At 37.1% G+C, this 10,212-nt stretch overlaps 1 pseudogene; it reads left to right on the forward strand.

Annotated features, from left to right (window-relative positions):
- Nucleotides 1-315: 315 nt before the first annotated feature.
- On the forward strand, nt 316-1,078 carry LOC110297980 (small ribosomal subunit protein eS4, X isoform-like; annotated as a pseudogene).
- Nucleotides 1,079-10,212: the final 9,134 nt, after the last annotated feature.

Genomic DNA, 10,212 nt, shown 5'->3' on the forward strand with positions numbered 1-10,212 from the left:
TCAGAATATGTTTCCTAACACTTCTGAAGACCAGAGGCCTGAAGTCAGTATTACCCAGTCAAAAAACAGGATTGTGACAGGACCCTCAACTGAGGTGTCAAGAGATGATCTGCTCCTTATCATTCCCGCTTCTGTTAGCTAAAATTAGTCTTTGACTGGTTTGTACCTAGTCTGTGCCATCATGGTCATCTTACTCTCCATTCTTTCAAATGCCATTATTTTTTGTCCTCTAAAGACACACTGTGATTGTGGATAGGACTCAAGTCATGTCATGATCCTTAATTTAGGAGTCTCTTTCCCATTTCTAGCACAGCCATGGCCCATGGTTCCAAGAAACATATGAAGAGTATAGCAGGTCCAAAACATTGGATGCTTGAGAAATTGACTGGTGTGCTTAGTCCTTGTTTATCCACTGGTTATCACAAGCTGACAGAATTACTGCCTCTGATCATTTTCCTAAGGAACAGACATAAATGTATGCCCTGACTGGGGATGAAGTAAAAAATAGACTTGCATGCAGTGCTTCATTAAGATTGATGGCAATGTCAGGACCAATATAACCTATTATACTGGGTTTATGGATGTCACTGGCATTGACAGGACTGGAAAGAACTTCTGTCTGATCTATGACACCAAGGGCCTCTTTGCTGGACATCATATTACACCTGAGGAGGCCAAGTACAAGTTATGGAAAGAGAGAAAGATCTTTGTAGGCACAAAAGGAATCCCATATCAAGTAATCCATCATTCCCATACAATTTGCTATCCTTATAACATCATGAAGGGGAATGACACCATTCAGATTGGTTTGGAGACTGGGAAAATAACAGACTTCATCAACTGGGAATCTGTGTATGATGACTGGTGGTGGTAACTTGGGAATTAATGGTATGATCATTAACAGAGACAGGCATCCCTGGTTTTTGGTGTGGTTCATGTGAAAGATGCCAATAGGAACAGTTTTACCACTTGGCTTTCCAAAATTGTTGTTATTAGCAACAGCAACAAATCATGGATCTCTCTTCCCCAAGGAAAAGGAATCTGACTCACCACTGTTGAAGAGAGAGACAAGAGCTAGAGGCCAAACAGAGCAGTAGGTGAAATGGTCTCTAAGAGACATGCTGGAAAAGTCTTTGTACTCTTGCTACTACAAGCCGTCCTAGGCAATGTGATAGATTAAACCACATGATGAAACTAAACAATCGAACAAAAATCTGTACTTTAATCATACCTACAAAAGCATTTTGTAAGTAATATTTACAGTCTCTAAGGATTGATATCAGTTCTTTCAAGGATGACAACTACTTAGTTCACATTGCACTTAAATTAATTGATGTTAATTTTCTCTTTTTCATTTCTTTTGTTTTTATCCTTTTGGACTAAAAACGTAAGCCTTGGAGTTTCACATTTGAAGAAATCCACTTTAAGGGATAAAAGTGTAGTGCTCCTAAATAGCCTTTCTTTTAAGACCCAATAAATTAAATATTAGAAATATGATTGACAGCAGGCAAGAACATGCACTTTACTGTTTTTGCTAGCAAAGATCTTATTGCCAAGACACAACAGTATTTAGACTCAAAAGAAAGATGGTGTTTTTTTTTTCAAGAAACAAAAAAAGAGGGAACATGGAAAAGACCATCCTAGGTATGCTTTAACTGACAGAAAATCCACAACCTTTGAACTACTTACAGGATAAAGGTGTAGGAAACTTTACCTTAACCCCAGAGCCCTTGGCAAGAAAGAAAGCCCATCAGAAAACCAGTGAAAAGTGCCCTAGAGGCTTCCCATTTGAAGAGTGGGGACACATTCCAGACAGTGACTCACTGTCATTTCTATACAAAAACAAGTGCAGACCACCATATGACTAAGTCTCTCAGGAATGTCTTCTGTGCACTCACATGGCTTGGGCAGCTCCTGATGGAATCAGAGATGTTGGAGAAGTTCTCATGCCCTAGAGGACCAGATGCTATGCTGAAAAACAAGTCCTACAACGTGAAGGCAAGTTAAGAATTCCAGGAAAAGAAATTATCCAATCATAATTTCTTGACTAAAACTGAATAATACTTTTTTGTTTAGAATTGCCTTTTACAAAATACTTGTCCAAACTACTAGAATCATAGACTAGTATAATTTTTTAAAGGTTATTGTTTCAAAATCTATATGCAGATCTAACTATCAATTTGTATATTAAAATATATCCACATTTATGTCTTAATATATCCATTGAGCTGTTACAAAATAATCAAATGAATAAATACCAGCACAGACAAACCAAAGGCTTCTGCAATTAGAGCAACTTTTTAAATCTAACAAACATACTGTACTGGCTATTTTTGTGTCAACTTGACACAGCTGGAGTTATCACAGAGAAAGGAGCTTCAGTTGAGGAAATGCCCCCAAGAGATCCAACTGTAAGGCATTTTCTCAATTAGTGATCAAGGGGGAAAGGCCCCTTGTGGGTGGGACCATCCCTGGGCTGGTAGTCTTGGGTTCTATAAGAGAGCAGGCTGAGCAAGCCAGGGGAGGCAAGCCAGTAAAGAACATCCCTCCATGGCTTCTGCATCAGCTCCTGCTTTCTGACCTGTTTGAGTTCCAGTCCTGACTTCCTTTGGTGATGAACAGCAGCATGGAAGTGTAAGCCGAATAAACCCTTTCCTCCCCAACTTGCTTCTTGTTCATGATGTTTGTGCAGGAATAGAAACCCTGACTAAAACACATACCATCTACAAAATTATTTCTGTCATTTCAGAATAGTCTTCTGAGCTTTTATCATCTCATCCCCAAATATCTTTCATAGAATGGGAGGGAACATTCCCTATATTCATTCTGCATATAAGTAAACTGAGATACATGGACAATAAACAAATTGTCCATGATGCCTCGATACTTAGTGGTAGAGTCCCAGAGGTACATCTTCTTGCTGCTTCCTCTATATCATGTCATTATTATTGAGCCAGGACTTCCATGTGCTCTGAGCTCTATTGCTTTAGACCACAAATAAGACCGTGATTCACAGCCTCCACCATCATCCCAGATGGATAAAGAAGTACCAGCCTTCATATTACAAAAAAATGCATATTCTCAGAAGACAGCTGGGCATATTGTTTATGATATATTTGTCCCTTTTGGTGTATGGTGTTTCTTAAGCACATCTATTGGCAATAATTCCTGAATGCTTGTGGGATTTTTTTTCTTTAATATTCTAAAAAGAAATTTCCTGAAAAGCCAAAAAAATTATAGTATCAAATTCACAATTCCACACACTTAGACAAGTTTGAAATATTAACAAGATGAGATGAGATTATCTAGTATCAATATACATCCTATGTGTCACTTTCTCAAAAATATCATGAAACTATGAAGCAAAATTATTATAGCTCATGGTAAAAGATAAGATTTTTAGAAACATAAAAATCAGAATTTTCCCAGATACTTGACAGGTTCTTAGTAGTTTAGAGGCTGAGGCAGGAAGATCCCAGAACCTGTCATTTTAAAGTAATGTCCAAGTATGTTTCACTAGATCTTAAGAATGGTGGCCATACCGGGTATGGTGGTGCACACCTTTAATCCCAGCACTCAGAAGGCAGAGGCAGGCAGATTTCTGAGTTCAAGGCTAGCCAGGGCTATACAGAGAAACCCTGTCTTGATAAATCAAAAAAAAAAAAGAGAATGGTGGCCATTGGTTCTCAGGTAATTCCATATGTTTGAAAGACTTCTGATTATGACTAATAGAAGCTTTAACTACTGTCTTAATTCCCTCATTTTTCCCTCTGAACTTCAATACAACAAAAACAATGATAATTTATTTGGCGCCATCAGTTCAAGCATGTACCTTTCTTCTATCCCCAGCTTGAAATGAGTTTCTTCTCTCCAGGCTAAGCACCGAGTTCTTAGATATACCTTGCTAGCTGTTACTTATCTTTCAGGTCCCAGATTTAACCCTGCTTTCTTGATTAATGACTGTCTCGGTGCACAAGGACCTTAGTGGTCTACAAAGGATAAAGGTGAACAAAACTACAAAAGTTATGCTTTTCAAGACAAGTAACCAAATAAATATAAAATTCAAAACAAAATGCATTACAGTAAAAATGTTCTTGTTAGACATATATCAAAGGAACAAATCTCTTATGAGAGCACCAGGGTTAGAAAAAGCTTTCCCAAAAAGCAGACATTGAAGATGTATTGAAGCTGAGACTCAGAGCAATTGATCTCGTCAGGTGAAGAATTAGCCTAAGAATATTCTAGAAGGAAGGTAAGAGTGGGGGAGGGTTCTAAGGAGCAGCCTGTTGATGTAGATAGAGTCCAGTCCCTAAGTCATCAAGAAGGGATGAGTTCAGTGAAGACAGTTGGAGGAGTGTGTCACAGAGTGGACGTATAATGCTGGGAAACTAGCAAGCAGATCCTGAAGCTGAGTGATTCCTAAGTACAAAAGAAATATGGCTAATAGGAATGCTACATACTAGGCACACTAATGGTAATCCATTTATAATTTTAATGGATACCAGAAACTGGTAAAACCATGGATTTAGTTACCATTTCTCCTGAATTAACTTTTAGAACGGTATCCAAGATATTTAACTGGATAAAGTAAAGTACAAGCATGATGGTTTGAATATACTTGGCCCGGGGAGTGGCACTATCAGGAGGTATGGCCTTGTTGGAGTAGGTGCAGTCTTGTTGTACAAAATGTGTCACTGTGGGGGCGGGTTTGGTTACCTTACTCCTAGCCATGTGGGAGCCAGTCTACTTCTGTTTGCCTGTGGAATGAGATGTAGAACTCTCAGCTTCTCCCATATCATGCCTGCCTGGACACTGCCATGCTCCTACCTTGATGATAATGAACTAAACCTCTAAACCTGTAAGCCAGCCCCAATTAAATGTTGTCCTTTATAAGAGTTGCCTTGGTCATGATGTCTGTTCACAGCACTAAAAAACCTAAGATAGAAGTTGGTACTACTAGTAGGGTATTGCTATAATAAGCCTGACTATGCTTTTCTTTGGAGGAATGTGGATTCGGGGACTTTGTAAGGCAGCAAAGCAGTGGAACGCTTTAAGTGGGGCTTACTCGGCCATACTAGTTAGAAGCATGGAAGACTGTGCTCCTGAGCGCTTTTGAACTGTGGGGACCTAGCTCAAGAGGTTTCAGAGAAGGCATTTAGTATGTAGCCTACTTGACTTGTTTTGTGATATTTTGGTGAAGAATGTGACTCCCCCCCCCCCCCCGATTGTCTGAAGAGTCTGCCTGAGGCTAAGGTAAAGAGATTTAGATTAATTGCTTTGACAAAGGAAATCTCAAAATCGCTTGGTATAAATTATGTTGCGTGGTTACTAAAGTCCAATATTATGAAGAGCATTTTAATGAAAAGTACCAAGCACAGAAAGGAAAACTGCAAAATGTATGATTCAAAGACTAAAGGGGAACCAGGAAGTGGAATGAACCTAAATCCTGTTTTCAAGGATATTAAAAGAAATTAAGGAAATGGTGACCTTGAGGCAAGATCCCACCTAGGTAAACTTATAGTTTTGCAGTTGAAGAAGCATTATTATGACCTGATTATTGTTTTCATTTGGACTTTTAATCTGAAATGATCTACAATCCAGAAGTGGGGGGGGGGGCACATTTGTGATCTAGATCTTGAGGCTGGAAAACACAGGCTTTTTGTCTGGATTTTGAGGAACAGTAGCCTTGAAAAGCTTTGGCCCAAGTATGATCTTTAATCCCAGGAGACAAAGACAAGCAGATCTGAGTTCAAGACCAGTTGTAGGTGAAGAAAAGCATAAATCCACACTTTAATTCCAATGTTCAGGAGACAGAACCTTGCAGATCTCTGAGTTCAAGGTCAACCTACAGAGCAAATTCCAGGAAAGCAAAGTTTAGGCAGTGGAGGAGTTGGAAAACAGAAAACTGATGATAATTTAATATTACAAGGGAGACCATGCTCCAGCCGCATCTTGATGATAATGAACTAAACCTCTAAACCTGTAAGCCAGCCCCCAATGAAATGTTGTCCTTTATAAGAGTTGCCTTGGTCATGGTATCTGTTCACATGAGTAAAATCCTAAGACAAGTATCCCATGAAAATTGGAAAATAGGTGGAATGAATTCTGCAACCATATGAGTCATTGCTGTTTGAGAGATTCTAAACCAAGAAAACATCCACATTTAAGATGTGAGCCTCAATAGAGTTAAAGAAGCAGTAGAACTGATTGGATTTCAAAAATATAGAAACATATACAAGCAAAATGTTGCAATATAGGGTAAAAGAAGTCTGGAGAAAATAAAGTTTTAAATTTTACCTTTAAAACACGTAGATAGTTGTAGGTAGAGATGGAATATTTTCCTTTGTATTTTGTACAATATGTAGATAGAAACTCAAAATTAGACACAAATCACAGACATAAATGTAAAACCTTCAACTACAAAACTTCTGTTATTAATTATACAGGATAACCATAGCCTTCTAAATCAAGGCAAAACTTCTTAAACATAAAACAAAACCATGTTCTAGAAAAAGAAATTGTAGTTTAAATGTATTAAAACATAAAATTTTGCCTGTTATAATGTCTCATCAGGTAAAATGTCTGTACTTAGAAGCCCTATGACCTTAGTTTCGTCTCTTGAATGCACAATGGAAGAAAAGAACAGATTTCCCAAACTTGTCTTCTGACCTCTACGTGCATGCCATAGCATGTGTTCATACTTACATAGTATGCATATATACAACACACACACACACACACACACACACACACACACTCTTCTGTGCAAATAATATAGTTATTCTATTGTTAAATCAAAATTAAATAAACCATACAACTTCAGTTCTCCAAACTACATATTAAGAGGATATAAACAGAATTTATAGACTTGTGGAAAATTTGTAGTGTAAAATCATGATTCAGAAAGAAATATTTAATTATATAAAAAATAACAGTTGAAAATATACAAATGTTTTGGTAAAGAAGATGGACAGTAAGCAATAATTGGAAAATACCATAAGTAGGACAAAGGTAATTTAAAAGAATAGTGATAAACAACTATTATCAAAATGGATAAGAGTACAAAGACTCCACATATTCCTGAAGAAGAAATATTGGCATTGAAGAAAATTTAGTTCATTTACACAATGAGGTATTGTTTAGTCATATAAGTGAATGAACTCTTGAGACCTCAATACATGAAGCTTAATATTCTCAGTGGAAATACTCCAGACACAAAATAATATGTCTGTGTCCACTATGTTGCTTTAGTTATAACAAAATAAAACTATATTCTGTATTTACAGAAAGTACATCAATAATCTTCTCTGGATGGAATGGGCTTGGAAAGCAAGGGCCCAAGGGCAGATTCCAAAGGAAATCAAAGAATCCTTTGACAAGATTGGATATATTCATAATTTTATGGTGATAGTTTCAGGAGTGTTTCCACACCAATGTTTATGAATTTAGATTTTAAATGAATATAATTTATGATTTTTGCATTAATTATAACTCAATACATATATGTATATCTATATGTATACATGGATATAACAGACATATAATAATAAATTTATAACAAGTTATACATAATAATGGAATACACATATGTAAATTTCTATAATATATGTTTAGTTATTTAATTTGGCACAAGGTAAACTACATTTTTTTTTTTTTTTGGTTTTTTGAGACAGGGTTTCTCTGTATAGCCCTGGCTGTCCTGGAACTCACTTTGTAGACCAGGCTGGCCTGGAACTCAGAAATCCGCCTGCCTCTGCCTCCCGAGTGCTGGGATTAAAGGCATGTGCCACCATGCCCGGCCCTACATTTCTATTTAGACACATGATTGACTTTGTTAAAAGATGTCCTCATGTCTTTTTCATTCTGCACCTGACTATGCAAAAATCAATGTGATCATGCCACTTGAAATGTTTTTTGTTTCTTAGGTATTCTGTTTTCTTATAGTCATTTTTATTCACTTATAGCTTTTATCTCTGATTTTAAAATGTCAGCACCATCATTTGCGTGGATAATATTAACTCACATGTAATAGAAGTGTCTCTTGCATGCATGGTTTTATTCGAAGGAAAGCAGTGATGGAACTTTAAGAAAAAATGAATTTTTTAGAAAAATCACAGCTTAATTCAAAGGTCAAAACATGAAAACAAATAGGAAGTAAAGTCCAAATAGTTAATCATTCTCAGCTAAACAAATTCAGACTTTGTTTTTGTCTTCACAGTCTATGTAGGGAGATTTATTTTGATACTAAAGACTCAGTTTTTTAGACCCTATTCATTCTGGAAGCTCAATTTGATGTGAAAATCACATAATGCAAAAACTATTGGAATGCACATTGACATTTTCCTGACTATTATGATAGTTTATTTGAAAGAACCTTAGTATCCTGCTGTTTTATAGGTTATCTATCCTAAACTTCCATCATATAGAACAAATATACTTAGAAATGATCTGTAAAAAGTACCCAAACAGGCATGTCTGTACAGAAGATATGACTGGTCCTGAAAATGGCTGATAGCTCTCAGATAAGTATTGCTCTCCTGATAATTCATGGACAGACAACAGAGGTCAGAAGTGAACATTCTGTTCAAAGTAGATTTTGCTAAAGTGTTTGATATGAATGTTAATCATCGGTATCTGTGAAAAAATTTCTTAGCTTCTTTAAAAATCCTTATAGTAAAAAAAAAAATATTCTACAAACCATTCAGGGGTCTCTGGATCTCTTCATCTGTTTTCAACAGTTGCTGGGTGAAGCCTCTCTGATGAAGGTTATTCGAGGCTTCTGTCTGGCATCCCTGGTGCTGGTGTGGCCCCTGGAAAAGCAGGCAGAGTTGTGAGTCAGAAAATAGAACCCAGGGAATAGGGTTGTTCATGGGGGTTTTAACATATAAACTATTAACTACATTTTAAAGAGTGAAAAACTGGTTTGATGGTTTGTATATGCTCAGCCCAGGGAGTGGCACTATTAGATATGGCCCTGTTTGAGTAGGTGTGGCCTTTTGGACTAGGCATGGCACTTGTGTGTGGGTTTTAAGAACCTCATCCTAGCTGCCTGGAAGCTAGTATTCTGGTAGCAGCCTTCAGATAAAGATGTAGAACTCTCAGCTCCTGTTGCACCATGCCTGCCTGGATGCTGCCATGTTCCTGCCTTGATGATAATAGACTGAACCTCTGAACCTGTAAACCATCCTCAACTAAATGGTGTCCTTATCAGAGTTGCCTTGGTCATGATGTCTGGTCATGGCAGTAAACCTTAAAATAACTGGGGTGCAAAAACTGATCCAATTGCCAATCTTCTAAAACACCGAAATAGTGGATTGCCACTAGAATCACTCTGTAGAATGTCAGAGGGTTTCTATATCACAGTGTCCCAGACAGAAAGACCAATGAAGAATGAAAAGCAGAGTGTCAATTTGAGATTGAGGTGGGGCATTGGTCTGGGAAGGATCTAAAAGAGAGGACATTGGAGAAGTTGGAGACCATCTAACAGGCTATAATTTGAAAAAGAGGAAGGAGTGGTAAATGGGAGGATTTAGGAAAAATGAAAAGAGGGGGGGAATGTTATTATAATCTCAGAAATAAATGAAGATACTGTCAGCTCTACTTGAGATCACAGTGTCATTGAGGACTTTATGGATTTTGTTTTATTTTAAATGATGATGCCATGATTTTGTTCCATAAAACAAAACAAAACAAAACAAAACAAAACAAAAACCAGTGGAATCAGACACAATAAGATTGTATTAGTAAAGACTTTGAGGTCTTAACGAATTTAATTACTTTTTCTTCTAACACAATTGCATGGATGGATGACAAAGGAAGTAAGAAGGAAGCAATATATCTTGATTGCCAGTATAATAGACAGTGTCTGTAAGACATTACAACAATTAATTAAAAATAGCCTCCATCTGGAAAAAATGTTGGCTTCATTAGAACAAAATGGCCATATGAAACACTTTCAGAGGTCAGTCTGGGACTCCCAACTTGCTGCTATCCAAGAACCATTTGTAAAAATTCTTGAAGGGCAGCAATTGTCTGGGATGAGAGAGATGACAAATCCTTCTGTCCCATGCTGGCTTTGCCTTAGATTGCATTTGATGGAAATAAACTTCAGAATCTTCCAGTAACTACACACCAGGCAAATTAGTAACAGTTGTGAAACAAACATAATATGGTGGTGGACAGTATACAAGATTTTTTCCAGGCTCCAAAATA

The sequence above is a fragment of the Mus caroli genome, unplaced genomic scaffold (genome assembly GCF_978045245.1).
Source record: "Mus caroli unplaced genomic scaffold, Mus_caroli_1 scaffold_8, whole genome shotgun sequence".
NCBI classification, from domain to species: domain Eukaryota; kingdom Metazoa; phylum Chordata; class Mammalia; order Rodentia; family Muridae; genus Mus; species Mus caroli.